Consider the following 16,704-nt stretch of genomic DNA (forward strand, 5'->3'; position numbering starts at 1 on the left):
CATAGTTATGCTGATGGAGAACGTTGAATATGCTTAAAGAAATGTAGTTTATAGTAAGCTCTAGTGAGTGAAACACAGAAAGACATCCAATCGATCCGTTTGTGTTTGTAAGAGAAACTGAGTATCCCATTAGTGGTCGGACTTCCTCTGTTCTGCCCCCAGCTTTTGACCTCCCGCCTCCCTCTGACCGCGCTTCTTTCTCCCTTTAACCCTTCGCCGCTGACCCCGGTGCTAACAAGCTCACTCACCGCTGATAATGACGGTCCTGACATGTGCTCCTCAGCAGAGGGCAGAAGCAGAAGTAGCCCCGGGCAACTCCGAGCCAACTCCCAGCACTTCACTTTTTAATTACTTCAACTGCACTCAGAGTGCTGCTCTGCCAAGTTTGACGAGGTCCAAATCTTCATGCTTTTGTAGTTAGGAAAAGAAATGATGTCATGGACTCTTTTCGTGCTAAAAGAAAACGCCCAATCCTTGAAGATTCTGTTTTTCCTCCTCAGAGCTTAATTCTTGTCAGGGAGGAAAAGCTTCTTAAGATTCACTTAGACGATCCATCACTGACGCTCTCCGCTGAATCCTAAATGTTTTTATTGGCTGAGCAGCACCTTCAGGCAGCCTGAGACAGGTTTTCTTGTAGGTTTTACAGATGGACCCCCCTGGAGCTGAGCGGTAAACACACGCCACACGGAAAATGATTTATTGGAATCAACGATGAACTCTTTGAAAGCTTAAGACTGATGGTTCATATAGAGCTGCATCTTTGAATATAGAAGTATCAGCAGGCAGGTATGGACTGAACTTTATCACTCAGGACAGTGGTGCTGCATGATTCTGCATGATTCTGCATGTTACAATGAATGTGATTAGCATTAGCATCAGCTGTCAGTGTGCAGGGCTCCACTGTGACGTATGATTAATATGCAAAGATGGTTCGATTTTCAAAAAGAAACAGCCGAGAAAGCAACAAGCAACATTCGGGTGGACTTTCAAGATGAAGCTTGTAGGAAAGTTTCATGTTTAAAATTTTGGACATTTGAATTTTAAAGGGGACATATTATGAAAAATCCACTTGTACAGTGTTTCTGAACATATATTTGGGTAACCTGAGTGTCTACTGACCCACAAAATGTGAAATAAAGTCTTACAACACAGAGAAAAATGCTCCGTTTCAAATTTTCTCAGTTTGTGATGTCACAAGCTGGATTCTGGTAAAAAAAAAAAAATCCCCTCCCCTCCCCTGATATCTCAACCCATGGACTCCACCCCCAGCCTAGAACTAAACTTTTGCGAAGGTCAGCCATTTTTATTCTCGCTACAGAGGAGTGATGTCTACCAGGAAAACTCAGGGGGGGGGGTCATTGCATTTAAAGAGACACACACACCAAAACGGAGCGTTCTGAGAGAGCTGGTTTATACAGGGTCACAAACCTCCTCTGGTGCTTGATTCATGTTATATTTTGACCAAAGCACAGCACAGATGTTTCATTTAGACCACAGGGGACTGTTTGAAAAGGGGGTCAATATGTCCTTTTTAAGTAAGTGATTAACATTTAAGGCTGCAGGGTGGTTTAGTGGTTAGCGCTGTTGCCTCACAGCGAGGAGGATCCTGGTTTGAATCCCCCTCAGAGAGGAGCCTCTCTGTGTGGAGTTTGTATGTTCTGCTATTCACCATTTGCCAATTTGTAGTCGCTCTATCACAAGTGCCTGTATGCCATCAGTTTGCAGCGCGACGTGAGCAGCCTGTCCCCACTCTTCATTTGTCACACTTACGGGTAAAACCTTGAGAGTGCAGCGTGTTTCAGCAGCCCTGCAGGAACTGCACTTCAGCACAGATTAAAAGATTGATGACTGGAGTCAAGAGAAAATGAGCAAAACACAAAATTTCCATTTGACTCCATGAGACTCGGCTTGACTTTGGCGTGCGGCCTGGACACTTCCACTTGCGGTTGGTGTCTTTGGCTGATTCCTGCACTTCTCTGAGTGTTGGAAAGGTTTACAGCTGCTGCCTGGGTGGCGATAAAACCCCCCTGAGGTCTGAAGAATAATCTAGAGAGCATTTAATTTGGAGTTCAGGGTTTAGTTCTCGGTTAGACTGGTGGCCTCGTGTCTTTGTAAGCCCTCCATTAGACTGACGTGGCTCTTTGAGGGTGTGAGTAAACAAGGTCATGTTCCCCTAACAGGACAAAAATATCACTAATCCTCTTTTCCACAGCTTTCAACACTTTCCTTAATTTAAAAACCATCAAATTCTGTGTGAGCATTCAACCTTAAATCACTGCCCAGAGAATTAAAAAAGCCCAAATTTAATCTAGAGTCCTTTTCTCTCCACGTGTTGATGAAAGCTGAAATGACTTTCTTTCCGCCCTTTTCTATCTCTCAGTTCCTCCTCTCTGCACTGCCACTGTTAATTGCTTCCCCTGCACCTGTGCGCTCTTGATTTCCACCTGTCTTATTGTGTGATGTGATTAAAATGTAAAACGCTGCAGAGGATGGTGCTGCTGCGACGCTCGCCTCCTCCATCATTCCTTATTGCGCTGGGCCTGGGCTGTTTGCAGGCGGCACTTTGGGAGCGTGTGGTGAAGATTGAATGATTCTGTGGCTTAGCGTGCTATTTCCTCTAATGCACGGCGGGCATGAGGGCTATCGGGGAGATTAATACTGGTTTGGGTTGTTTGTAACACTGGCATTTATTCTCTCCAAAGTCGCAGCCACCGGAGGGCACTTCTTCATTCCAGCCCAATGCCAGGCCTGTTTACCCATCAGCTCTCTGCTGCCGTGTCCCTTCCTCTCATCCCTTCCCTGAGTGTCTCTTTGCCTCCTCTGCTTTGAATGTCCGTGTTTGCAATACTCCCATCTGATCCCCCCTCTCTTTCATCTTTCCCTCCTGAAATCTTACTTGTCTTCGCCTTCAGCGCCCTGTGCCGCCTGATCTGTGGGAGAATGCATGAAATGGTGAGAAAGAAGTTCAGGAAATCTAATAAGGATTCTATATTTCACTACAGTGCCTGGGAGAGTGTCAATGTTGATTCCTCTTCAGTGTGTCAAAATAAAACTTTGCACATCCATTTTACAAGACAGGTGCATAGGAGACGTTTGTGTCCATCTAACACTTAAAGGTAAACTCTTGCACACTGTGTCACTTTAAACAAACATTTATTGTCAATGTTTCAGGACGAGACCATCATCAGGCAAACAGTTTGTTAAAACAGTTCTGAAATCTTAAATAGGAAGTGGATACAAGCCTGCAGCCAATCATCATCGTGACGTCAGCTCTGAATCAACAAACAAACATTAGCTTCCTGATTGAGAGCACACACAACAAAACAGCAACTGAAAAACTCAGAGGCAAATCTAAATAACATGTTGATTCATTCTCCTCCTCTTCAATCAGTGTAAATAAGTCTCAGAGCTCCTCAAAACATTTCTGTGAAGTTTCTTGTTCTAAATCCACTCTGATCCTGTATTTGATCATGCCTATAAACCCCTCTATTTCAGCCCTGCTCAGAACAGGCTGTTTCTGTGTCTGTACCTTTAAATGTAAATGAGCTGTGTCTGACAACGCCCCCTCTCTGGAAGATGCTTGGGTGTCTCGGGCTTTCTCGCTCCATGTCCTATTGTTTACGGTGAGAAGGCAGACTCAGAGGGCAGAACAAACACCTAGCTGTAGGAGTGTCACCCACCTGGGGGAGGGGCTACTGCCCTTTGTGATGTCATGAAGGGAAAATCTCCAAACAGCCTGTTTGAGCACACATTTTCTGAAAAGTGGAGCAGGCAAAAGACGGAGAGGATGGACTTTTCTCATCATTGGAGGGTTTGTGGACAGAATAGAGACACATGTTAGAGTTAGAGAAACATGGTGAAGTGGATTTTAATCTAATTAACTGCCTACTTAAATTGCAGAAGTGTTACGTGTAAATACTCTTAACAGATCATTTATAACATATACTCTCCAACACTGGAGATAAACTCAAGTGTACTACGTCTATTTTTACGAGTTGGAGTGATATGGTAACTGAAGATTGGAGCGAGCACACGTCTCTGTCAGCTCTGTGACTTATGAGATGTGGAAAACACCTCATCAAAAACAGCCTGTCTGCCTCCTTCATGTGCACAGTGCGCCGCTGACGTGCAGAGCGATGCCTCCTCTGAATGAGTAAACAGCAGCAAGGCCCGGCCTGAGTTTTAATTCACACTGCTGAGTTAAATAAACTCGTCTGTGGAGGTGGAGGTGGAGGTGGAGGTGTCAGCCATGTCTGGTGGGCCCAGAAGCTGCGGAATCAGTTCAGCACACAAACCCCCCGACCCCGAATCGTTGTGTTCATTTTCATTTCTCTCTTCCCCACCCCACCCCCCCACCAAGACCTATTTCTTTCTGCAGAGCAAGCATCCCGCAAATTGTATTTCCCCCGGAAAATGAATTTGGGGAAAGTTCAAGGGTACCATATATATTTTGTTCTCCCCATGGTTTCAATTTGTGCTCATACTTTCCTGAGTGCTGACACGGGGAGGGTGGGGGGGGAGTTTAACGTCCGGGCAGAGTAGAAGAGGCATTAAATCCCCCGCAGTTTCCTCATCAATCAAGTGTTTGGGACCCATTGGAGAGGAAACATGTTCACAGATTTCACAAGAAACTCACTCAATATAACCTCACACGCACCGGGGTGCACTTACTGTACCTCTCATACACGACTACTGTCGGACATTTTGAGGAGAACGTAATAAAAAACACACAAATACATAAAAGCTGATGCTGACATCAAAGCTCGTTGTGTGGTAATAAACGTTGTAACTTCGTCCTGGTCCACACACAGACGGGTCATTTTGAAAACGTACCTTGGCCTTTCATACACAAACTGCATTTTGGGTCACTGAAAAACGCACCTTCTGTGGCTCAGTTGGTAGCGTCAGTCGTCTCTCAACTGGATGGTCGTCGGTTCGATCCCCATCTCCTGCAGCCACAGCGTATGAATGGGATTAGTAACTCCTGCCTCGACCATCAGTGTGTGTGAATGTGTAGGTGTGACCTGCGGTGGAAAAGAGCTTTGAGTAGAAGAAGACTAGAGAAGCGCTTTACAAGCTCAAGTCCATTTACCGTTTGAGAAACTTCTTCCAGGGTGAAGATTTTCGGGAACAGAGTGTTGGGCTTGTAACGTCATGCTGTGTGCCGGGCTCTCCTCCGCATGACGTCATTGTGCGACGCTGTCACTTTCGTTTGACGTAACCAAAGGTGTTAAAGGTGCTAGCTTAAAACTTCCATTGATATACCAGGCTTTTATTTACATCAGTCTATTTGGGATAGGCGTCGATACGAGACAACCTTTAATTATTTCACACACTGCGATGCTCGCTGTGGAAACAATCATTGAATAGAGTGGCAGCGAACTACGGTGTAGTGCTTGCCGCTGACTGACCCTGGCGCGCACGGAGTATGTGTAAATTGGCAGATAGGATGACCTTGCTCTCCGGTGACCCCTCAATGTACATTTCAAACAGTAATAACCTTTGTTTACTGGCAGGTCAGAAGCGTTGACGGTTGTGAGTTTCTGCAGCGACTATAAACTCAACATTTTGAGCTGGAACATGAACTTTTCCTCCGACCTCTGTATAAATGTTCGCAGTGTGAAAAGACCTGTCTATGTCTGTCCATGTTTGCAGTCAGAACCTGAACCTTATGAGTAATTCCCAGTCTTCTGCTGGGAGCAGAGAGCAGCAGGAAGGTTCATGGTTGGACTTAAATCCTCTGACTACAAAACATGTCAGTGGACAGGACACGATGATGAGAGAGAGCCGTACTTATCGGACAGACTGAGAGAGAAATCAGACTCTGAAGGATACGGTGAAGAAGATGAGGTGATTAGTTATGAAAGAGGGCTGAAAAAAAGCGAGGACGATTCTTCCCCTCCCCTCTTCCATGAAGGTTAACCAAAGCAGCATACAGGATTTCTCTACATCCGTCTAAATGTGCCCCGTCTGCTTCTCCGTCTTCCTCTTATGTATTCTACCCACTTGTACGGTTAATTGTGTGGAGGATTGCGTGAAGAATTTTAGTGCTACAAGGATATTTTCCATCCTCTGGTGTAGAGCAGACGGTGTGAGTCATGCCTCTGCAGTTTGACACCAAACCCCACCCCCCGTGTTTGTAACGTCCCGGCCCCTTTCTGTTCCCTCCCCACGGCACAAGGACACATCACTTCTGTACTAGCATCCACTTATTCTATTTATCTGCTCTCTTTCATTTTATGTCTTCTTTGTCTTCCTCCAGTGTCGCACAAGTCAAGGTTTTAATGTCGGGATGCTAATCAGCCTCAGACTTCAGTTTCCCTGTGAACTCTCTGGAGAGAAGACGTGTCTTATAATCATTAATACAAGTGCGCTTGTGGTAAAGTTTTGTTGTATTTACTCTGAACATTAATGGATTAGGTCTTCCAATTAGAGAAACACTGCGTTACACAGCTGCCTCACTCTGAAGAGAGACATCACCGCTTGCATCTGAACATCATTATCTCGTCTGAGGCTCCTTCTTCAATCAAACGAATCTTCAGGCAGCGCACCGTGGTCAAGAATCTCCTATTTGTGGCCACTCATTTATTAGAGCCAATTATTTTTACACTACACGTTTGACGGATCTTTTGTGACGTGAATTCCTCAGCTTTCATCAAGTTGTTTTTCAAATCGACGCACCATTGCCTTGGTAGGGCCTCGATTTTGTGTTTTTCTCCTCCGTGAACAAAACTAACAAGCAGCCAGGAGGAGAAAGGGCACGCTGAGAAACATGTGCTGTAAGGGTGACAGCTTCAGTGGCTGCAAATGGGCCCTCAGACAGAAGGAGCAGCTGTAGTGCTTTCCTAATGGGTTTTTTTTCTCTAACGTTGTTGGTTAAAGGGGCAATATGTAACTCTGACACCTAGTGTTTAAAATGGGTACTGCAGTCCAAATTCAAAACATTACAGAGCTGTCTCCCGCCGCCCCCTCCTCTCTACAGTCCATGCTCACGCAGGTCACCATGTGGTGGACACTGAAGCTTCAGTGTTTATCCAGCCCTGCATCGGTCTGTAAACCTTTCTGTGTTCTAACCTCTCTCCATTTTTCAAAAGCATCTCCGATATTGATCCTAGTTTCAGCACGTTTCTGCTCGTGGAGCTTATTAGAAACATGCAGAGGCCTTTTAGGTCGGGTACAATCACTTCTATCTGAACTAGTTCTCTTGCCCACTTCCATCAGTGTGTGCTCCGCTTTAAGGCCTGAAATGAACAAAGCCCTGGTTGGTTTAATAGTAAGCACAAAGGAGGAGAGAAGAAGAAAGATGATGATGAGGAGGAGGAGGAGGAGGAGGAGGAGGGAGGGAGGGAGCTCTGAGAGGCTTTGTCCTTCACCTCCTCTGCGGGGCGAGTCTCCGGCGCCAGAGGCCATCGCCGCTCTCGCCTTTGATCTCCGCTCGCTCTTCAGACTCCTGCTCAGTGACAGTGACAATGATGTTCAGTGGAAATACGTTTTTTTTTAAATGTTCAAATAGCGTCTCTTTTATGCGTCCGGGCTGCATCACGGGCTCGCACAGAGCAGAATAAAGTGGATCATCTCCTGGTGCTGTAATAACAAAGGATGATGCATGCGTGCAGCGTTCTCCCAAGCCACACGTCCTCCTCGGGTTGTTACTCGTTTTTTTGTTTTTTTTTCCGTCACCGCGGGATTGTTGAAAGACCAGCGGGCCACTTTGGTCCGTCTCTTTCTTCCTAACACACCAATTGAATTTGTTTGTTATCTGTGACTGTGCCGCAGGTATTCAGTCAGCTTTGAGTGATGACAGTGTGTGCGCCGCGTTCCCTCTCCAGCCACGGTGATGTGTCGAGGTGGGACAGGCCCGAGGTAAGGCAGCACTTAACGCCGCGGTGGAAATGGAAATGTCAGGCTCCCTCATGAAGCTTGTTATTCAGCACACGGCCTCCTGGAGAAACACACACACTCACTCTGCAGAGGAACTACTTTCTCACGTCTTAATGGGTTTGTAGTGTACGAGTGTGTGAGGCTAGGGAGTACGGCGCTCTTAATGAAGCAATCAGACTAATTAATGTCAAACTTTAAATGAAGCATTGGCTGCATTACTACAGTGAATAAAAGATACGAGAGATCTCACTGATGTTCACAGCTTAATTTATTTAGGCAGAGGGACGACTGTTTCCATTATTCGAGTTATTCGATGAAGTCATGATGGTTGCTTCCAAGGTAACAAGGTAACAACTGCATCCCTCGTCACCGTTTACACTGTTTAATGGCAGCCCGTGACCTCTGACCTCCCGATCAGAGTGTGGAGAGCTCAGATGCTCTCACGATGCCGTACTGATGATTTGCAAATCATAGAAAACAAAAAAATAGGGCCCAAAGGCTCCTGTAAGGAACATTTAGTTTGCATTGGTTCTGGCGCCCCCTGTGGACAATTTTTTAAAGAATATTTTTTTAAGATTTCTTTTTTTAACTTGTGTGCCTTTGTTCAGTGATAGGACCGTGGGTAGAGGAGAGAGAGAGAGAGTGGGGAATGATATGCGCGACATAAGCCACAGGTCGGAATCCATTCCGGGCTTGGAGGACCAAGTCCGCTGTGCATGCACGAAGGTGGTGGGCCCACAGGGTGTGGTTAAGACATCTGATCAGGATGCCTCCTGGTCACCCCCCCCCCCCCCTCAGGAGGTCTTCCGGCAACAGGGAGGAGACCCCGCAGTAGACCCTGAGCTCGCTGGAGGGATTATACTGTAAATACCTTCTGACCTGGGAACGCTCCTGGGAGTCCTCCAGGAGGGGCTGAAAAATGCTGCTGTGGAGAGGGACGTCTGCAGGGGGCGTGTCCAGAGCAGTGCCACCCCAAAAATCAAAAACTGTGATTAGCTATCTGCCAGAGGCGGGACTTATATTAAAATCAACTATTAGGTCTTTTTTATGTAGTTTTCTTTACATATCAATGGAGCATATATACTTTTGTTTGTACTTTATCTATTTTATAAGATAGTTTGGCACTTTTTAAAAAACTAAATTCTGACTTTAAACATAAATCTTGTTTTTGTGTCACTAAAAAAAATAAGCTAAGGTTTCCATTATCTTGTATTACAAAGTACTTATCATTTATGAGGTTAGAGAGGGTAGATCATTGACATTTATTTGTCTGTGTTTGTCCGCACATCACACTTCAGGCCACCCCTGCATAAGTCAATGTCCGAGTTGGGCCACCCCAGTCCCAAAAGTCTGGACACGGCCCTGGACGTCTGGGGCAGCTTGCTAAGCCTGCTGCAACCGTGACCCGGCCCCAAATAAGCAAAGATGACAGATGGAATGGACAGCTTTTCTCCTATATGACTTTGAAACAAGACACCATGAACAACCTCGGACACAGAAAGAGCTCAATCTGACAGATTTACTTTCTTATGTTTATCAGAAAAGAAAACGTTTCACCAAGAACATTTTACAGACAATATTTCAAGGTGAACCTCATGAAAACAGTGAATAGAAGTTTTATTGAAAAGCCGCTGGAACAACAGTTGAACTGTTTGCTTCCCCATATTTGATTGAACTCATTATTATGTTTGAGTTGTTGTGTTTGCCAGAGCTCTCCGCTGTATGAGTGGGCGTCTTTTCTTTCGGCTTCTTTCAGTCTGAGGACAACCTCGGGAATAAGAATTGAGTGTGGTTTGAAGGTCACATCTCGTAGTGTTAGGATCAACGAGAATGTTTTCCACGTCGACCACCTCTGTGACCTCGCTGTGGTAAAAGACTCGAGAAGGAAAACGCTCTTCTTCTTTTCCAGCATGCATCGAATCATAAACCATTAGCCGGCGCTTGCAGCCACCATGACATGAGTAACAGATCGAATGGAACAGATATTCTATGGACCCATTACTTCCTTCCAAGACTTTCAAGCAAACCTGTGAAACATGAGAGCTGCCTGCTGTTGGTCTCTTTGTGTATCTATTGTGTTTGCTCTTTATCGTGCCTTGTAAAGTGCCTTTCTCCGCTGTGTTGGTAACACAAGCCAGGGCAGCTCTGTTGTGCAGCTCACAACCATCAGAGGATGATAGATTGTGGTAATACGAGCGAGTAAATGCCTCTTTGGTGCTCCTTTTTAAAGCTTTTATCTCAGATTTGGCACGAGTGTGAGCTCAATAATGAAGCGGAGCATGAAAACATGTTTTTCATCAGACGCATGACTGATATCTGGAGGACGGCTCGATGAGCAGCAGTCCGAGGAAATTCATGGACCTCTTGGGGACGAGTGTGAAAGATACCTTCAAATCAAATCCAGTCAAATGGAGGTTTTGTTATCAGACTGGTTTAATTTGATGCTGGAAATACAGGACGGTTTTAGGAACTAAAGGGTGCAGATGCAGAATGCAGACAGGTGATAGATGATCCCTCATTTCCTGCCTAGAACACTTTAAAGGGGAAAAATCCACTTTGACAGTGTTTTTGAACAAATATTTGTGTAACTTAAGTGTCTACTGACCCACAAAATGTGAAATAAACCCATCCAGTCCTTTGTTTGTGGTCTTACAACACGGAGAAAAATGCTCCGTTTCAAATGTACTCTCCTTGTGATGTCACAGTGGGATTGTGATTTTAAAAAATACCCTCCCCTCCCCTGATATCTCCACCCATGGACTCCACCCCCAGCCTAGAACAAAACTTTTGCACAGGTCGGCCATTTTTATTCTCGATAGCGAAGGAGTGATGTCTACGGGGAAAACTCAGGGGGGGCTCATTGCATTTAAAGAGACACACACACCAAAACAGAGTTTTCTGAGAGAGCTGGTTTATACAGGGTCACAAACCTCCTTTGGTGCTTGATTCATGTTATATTTTGACCAAAGCACAGCACAGATGTTTCATTTAGACCACAGGGGACTGTTTGAAAAGGAGGAACAGGGGGATAATATGTCCTCTTTAATCTAGAAGACGCACATGGTATCACCTTTAAGATTACATATTCATACAGCTCATGCACAGTCTTCAGCGTGTTTGACGTGGGTTTGAGGGTTTAAAACGGGTACCTAAATTATATCATACCATGTTGCATGATGGGTACTTGAATCAAACACGATAAGCCGGGTTAAGATGTTGTCTCTGTAGAAAACAGACAAATCTGTGTGAAATTAGAGACAAAGCACCCCCATACAGCTGGAATGGAATCATACTTTTTTCCTAACTAGGTGTTAGGCTTGTGAGGCTACATTAAGATTGTCACATGGGCTTAAATATCGTGGCTGGAAACGGCAGTCTGAGTAGGGCTAGAGTTAGTCTCAAATCCAAAGATCGGTGCTCTGGTGGTAGGATTATTTTAACACCAAAAACGGCATAAAAAAATGGACGTAACAACCGTGAGGTCATCCATTGATTTGTTGAATGCTATTTAAGACCTGTAGATTTTTTTTCATTTAGTCTTTTCTTTTTTTTTGGAGCAGGAAGTGACCATATTAGGATGTGATTATGGAGTGGAGCAATGGGCTTAAAAACAGTAAATTATGAAAATGATTGAGTCTGTTAAATTAGCGAGTCGACCATCACATTTCTCACAGAATCAGATCCAGTTATTTTGGTATCTGAGCAGAGTTGTGTGAGGAAGCAGATATAGCATGCTGAACAGTTGAGTCTCTGTTTGGGGAGCCATCAGCAGGTCAGTGGAACAAACTGAGTAACTTCAAAACAGCCAGTCTCCTCATCACTTCAGCCCAATGAATTCTCAGCGAGGGAAAGCCAGCAGTAATCCTTCCTCCCATGCATGACGTAAGTCCCCTGTACCGGGCTGTAAAGATGCTTAATTCTACTGTTATGTTTGCTATTTATACATCGACCTGACAGGGATTTCCTTGCATTTAGAGCCAGTCTCAGGCAAACACCACACGAGCTGCAGTTTCCGGCACCCTGACTTCTTTTCTCAGCCGTGGAGGTTGCTGCTTGTCACTATGATCCACAAACAGGCAACTGCAACAGCCAGGGTTTTTGTGACCAGAGCTGAATCATTTAAATGTTCATGTTGACGATAGATATTCACCTCCTGAAGAGAGGAAAAACACAACTGCCCCTCGCCCTTGAAGCCTGATGCTGAATACTCTGATGCAAAGAGCAAAGAAAAAAACTGGTTGTCCTCCTTTTGAATTTGGCATTTTTCATGTCCAGGTGGGGAGGCAGAGGGAAAGGCTGAGAGTTCTGTGGTGTGTGTGTGAGTGTATGGGGTGTGTCTGTGTGTGTGTGTGTGTATGGGGTGTGTGTGTGTGTGTGTAGACAGATAAATGGTCTCTCTGGCGGTCAGTCTGGTCAGGGAACGCTCCGGCTACAGATGACATTTTGAGCTCTGATTGCCTGGCAGGTCGGCTGACGCTCGGATCGGCTGCAGCCTCACGGGGAGTGTGACAAAGATGGAGTGGAGCTGGCTGTGTCACACACACACACGCACACACACACACACACACACACACACACACACACACACACACACGCACTCACACACCTCAGCTGCTTCCACCTGTGTGTATGACAGTGTGTGTTTATGTGCACTGGGTGACCTAGGCGCTGCAGGCATCCATTACCAATCTGCGGTGTGATTGAGGGGAGATCCAGCCAGTGAGCGTGTCTGGGCTGTTTTATCCCCGCTGCCTTACCACCTGCCTAACCTCCTGAACCCACAATCCTCCTGCAGCCTCTGGGGAATTGCAACTCGGTGCCACACAAATCTAAGTAATACAATATACTGCAGCCACGGGGTCAAAACAGCACTGACAGCAGCATCAGGAGAAACTCACCTGAACTTGGAGGTAAAATCACAGCTGTAGAAACACATGTCAAAGTGATATGACGTCGCATTAGAGATGATTATTCTGATATAGAAAAGTTTGCAAAGGTGGTGCTTAATGAGGTTAACATTTCTAAGAAGGTGTTTGTGGCAGCTGCAGAGCTGCAAATCCAAAAGGCTAAAGGCTGCTTTGGATCTGATGAATTGCATTGACTTTCCATCACTTTCTTTGCCTCCGTTCATTGCTCGTAAATTGGCCTTCTTGTGGTGAGACACAAAGAGAAAAGCAATAATAGAAAAGCAACATTTGCAGTTGGATGTGTAGAGACGTTATAGATAAAGAGTAATTCTCTCTAAAATACTTTTAAAGCAAAATGATAACTTCGTCGCATTTCACCGCTTTGTTCGTGTCTTCATAAAGAACATGAAAAGTTTCTTTACGTTCTGTGTTTCATCTTTCCTGCACAGGAAGCTGGATGAAGTGTGCAACCCTTTTTTTTTGTAGCCAAGCTCTAACCAAGCGGCAACTTCCAATCTTGAAAAATGAAGCCAATGCCGACATGGAAAATCCTGCAGGTCCTTGAGTGTCCACTAGAGGCTGGCTGCAGGAACCCCCGGAAGTCACATACGTTCCACAGGCAAAAAAAAACAGTTTTTACAACATATATTGACATGTTTACAGCCTGGTACAGAAAATAATAAATAATAATTAATAAAATGAACAAGAAAATAGGAAAAGTATTCTTTTTCAATACTATCGGATGACTAAGCTTTTTCTTTGCTTTGCTTATACATCCTGTTACATAAGCGTGCATAAGCATAAAGCTGCCGTGTGGTACACTTTCCGACAACATGAAAGCTGTAGCGAGGAGTTAAACTTAAGACAACATTCATCTGGGAATGCTTTGCAGAGTTTCAAACACACACTGCCTCACTTCTCCCTGTAGCTGCTGCACTTTTATTTAGGTCAACACAGTGTGTCTGCTGTTACACTGAAATCTTACCTGCTGCACCAGGTAAAGTGGATTAGAGACTTCAGAAGTACTCAGAAAGTACGCCCACACAAAACAGCGCTTATGTAACACAGCTCCTCGCTCGTGTCCTCAAGAGAACCACATCCTCCCTAATTATCATACACAACTCGGTGGAACGCTGCTCCATCCTACACCGACGCCGTCCTGCAGGACTTCACATGTAGAGCCCAATATGTGCAGACTGAGGCTGTACATTTCCAGCTTGTCATCATTATTCTCCCTCCCCCTCGGAGACGGAACAGAAGCATCCACAGGAGGGGCGAGGTGTTTACACACAGCTATAAAAACGCTTACACCAAGAATGAAACTTTTATGGTCCAGCAGGTGTTGAGGAACGACGCCTGGCTTTATTTCAGGGGTGGGTTTTCATGCCACACATCCTCGTCTGAGGGAGGATATGCAGTCACAGTTAGAGGAAGTGGAGGGGCTGATAAAAACTGCTGTAAATGCTTTAGATTTACTCTGATTGATGGAAACGAGCGCCGGTACCCGAGCAGCAGCTTGTGGAGTTTTGGCAACAACGCGAGTGTCTTTGTAACGTCTCATGAAGACAAAGCACACGGCCAGCTGACCACAGCCATCATCCTCCATGTTTGTTTTTCACCTGAAGTCATGTTTGATCACGTGAGTTTCTGTGAGATCTCGTTTCTGTGAGATCTCGTTCCTGTGAGATCTCGTTTCTGTGAGATCTCGTTTCTGTGAAAACGGTACTACAAAACAGCAGGTGTGCGGTCTCAGGGTCTGACTGGATCGTCCAGTTTGTGCGTTCAGAGGATTGTCTTTTAAATGTATTTGTTGTGCCTTTTTTTAATGGAGAGATAGGACAGTGGATAGAGTCGGAAATTAGGGAGAGAGAGTAGGGAATGACATGCGGGAAAGGAGCCACAGGTGGGAACTGAACCCGGGCCGCCCGCCTAAAGGACCACAGCCTCCATACGTGGGACGCGCACACCAACCACTGCGCCACCAGCGTCCCACGATTATAATGTTTAAAACTGGTTGAAACTGTCCTCCTGTCTGCAGATCTCCCACACGTTTAAAATGGGTTAAGATGTTTACTTGGCCAATCCATCCAGTTTTTGCTAACACAGATTTTCCTTCCCTTGCTTACCCTCCTTAACCTCCATCTATGTCCCAGTAATAACTTTGCCACAGCGGTCATCGCCAAACTATAAATCTTTGTTTTCTAAAAGGATCTTTACAGATACGTTTCAACGAGGACAGTGTGGTGTTTGTTGAGGCTACTCTATGTAAATCATCCACACATGGCTCCCTTTGTTCCCAGTTTGGATGTCCTATTCGCTCTTTCTGCACATGTGGCTCTCCATCATGGAGCTCATTAAAGACCAACATGTTTATCATCCCTTTTCCCAACTGGCCTTTAAATTAGAGCCTACATTATGTTTCCTGGCTGCTTTTGTCGGGTCCTGCATGGTGTGTAAAATCTCCCTCCGTGCTCTCTCTGTGCTTCTCTTCTCTCCCTCCGCATGCTGCCTGTTTATAGACCTGTTTAGTCCCACTTCTCTGGTTTTATGAGCCCAAAGGGGGGGGTCTTAGCATTCTGTGACAGACTGCGATCAGGTTGAAACTCTAAAGAGACAACAGTTACAGTCGCTGGAGAAGGTTAGGAGTGTCTTAGAGAAGAAAACAAACTGAAAAGACTGACTTGATTTTAACATTATTGTTGGCCATCCTGTCTCTGCCTAGCTTTCAGTCAACCTAACGACAGGCTGAGAGCTGGAGCTGAGGCGGGTTTTAAGCCTCTTGACAAACCATTACACCGCGCCCACCTGTCAATCAGTTCAGCTACACGCCTTATTGTAAATAACTCTTATCCTTCATCAAATCAAAACGGATGCGTTTTATAAGAATTCGACCCCGTCCAGTGTGTGCCAATCGAGGAATGAGCTAATCAGACCTATTTGTTTTTTGAACCAGGCTGTAAACATGTTAAGCTCTGCTGTAAAAACAGGCTTTTTTTGAATGGGTGTGTATGTGACTTCCTGTGCTTCTGCAGCCAGCCTCTAGTGGACACTCGAGGAACTGCAGGATTTTGCACTTCTGCATTGGCTTCATATTCGGCAAGATACTAAATCCCAAATTGCTCCTGCTGCTTTGTCAGCGAGCAAATAGCCGATCATAATAAAGGATTTTGGGCTGGCACCTAGTGGGTCCAATACGATATCAAGGGGGGGCCCATGCCACCACTGGACAGCTCTCTGGTCACGCTGGACATCGACTGGCAAGTTGCTGCAAATGTGGCCTGTCAATGTGTTGTCCATATGGGCGGCTGTGGTTCAGTTGGTAGAATCGGATGTCTCTCAACCAGAAGGTCAGGGGTTTGATCCCCAGCTCCTGCAGCACCTGGGCAAGACACTTAACCCCAAGTTGGACCTGCTGCTTCATCGTTGACATGTAAATGGTAAAATGGTAAATGGACTTGTCTAGTCTTCAGAATACTCAAAGCGCTTTTACACTGCATATCACACCTACCCATTCACACACTGATGGTAGTGTGTAGTATCGTCCATCAGAAGTACCTAATCCCATTCATACACCATAAGTGAAGCCTCCTGTTTTTCTTTCACATACTCGCATTAATACATGTTCATCTGCTCCTTTCAAAACGAACGAGCAGATAAACGCCCGCACTCAAGGCTCCCATCAATACCGGACCGATTCTTGAATGAGAGCAGAGGAAGCGGAGAGGCTGCGTGGTCAGCGGCCGTGCGATTCAGTATAACCCTGTTTTTGTGCAGCTCTGAAAGGAGCCTCGTGGCATTAGGTATAAATGGGGAAGTAATTAGCCGAGCATATGCACTTGGACCTGTGAGAGGAGGACGAGGTCTTTGTGCAGCTTTCTGCACACCCACGTGGGTCTCTTCATTTGTGTGTGTGTGT

General features: G+C 45.5%; 1 protein-coding gene across 2 annotated transcripts in view; it reads left to right on the forward strand.

Moving 5' to 3' along the window:
- The window catches only part of ca10a (carbonic anhydrase Xa), a 216,834-nt gene that overhangs the window by 121,187 nt on the left and 78,943 nt on the right, over positions 1-16,704 (forward strand). The gene's annotated exons all lie outside the window — the stretch shown is intronic.

The sequence above is a fragment of the Labrus mixtus genome, chromosome 21, assembly GCF_963584025.1.
Source record: "Labrus mixtus chromosome 21, fLabMix1.1, whole genome shotgun sequence".
Classification (NCBI taxonomy): domain Eukaryota; kingdom Metazoa; phylum Chordata; class Actinopteri; order Labriformes; family Labridae; genus Labrus; species Labrus mixtus.